The following is a 204-nucleotide window of genomic DNA, read 5'->3' on the forward strand; positions in this document are numbered from 1 at the left end:
CTTAACCTAAGTTACGCTGCACCTTAACCTAAGTTACGCTGCACCTTAACCTAAGTTACGCTGCACCTTAACCTAAGTTACGCTGCACCTTAACCTAAGTTACGCTGCACCTTAACCTAAGTTACGCTGCACCTTAAACCTAAGTTACGCTGCACCTTAACCTAAGTTACGCTGCACCTTAACCTAAGTTACGCTGCACCTTAA

The sequence above is a fragment of the Schistocerca gregaria genome, unplaced genomic scaffold (genome assembly GCF_023897955.1).
Source record: "Schistocerca gregaria isolate iqSchGreg1 unplaced genomic scaffold, iqSchGreg1.2 ptg000663l, whole genome shotgun sequence".
NCBI classification, from domain to species: Eukaryota; Metazoa; Arthropoda; class Insecta; order Orthoptera; family Acrididae; genus Schistocerca; species Schistocerca gregaria.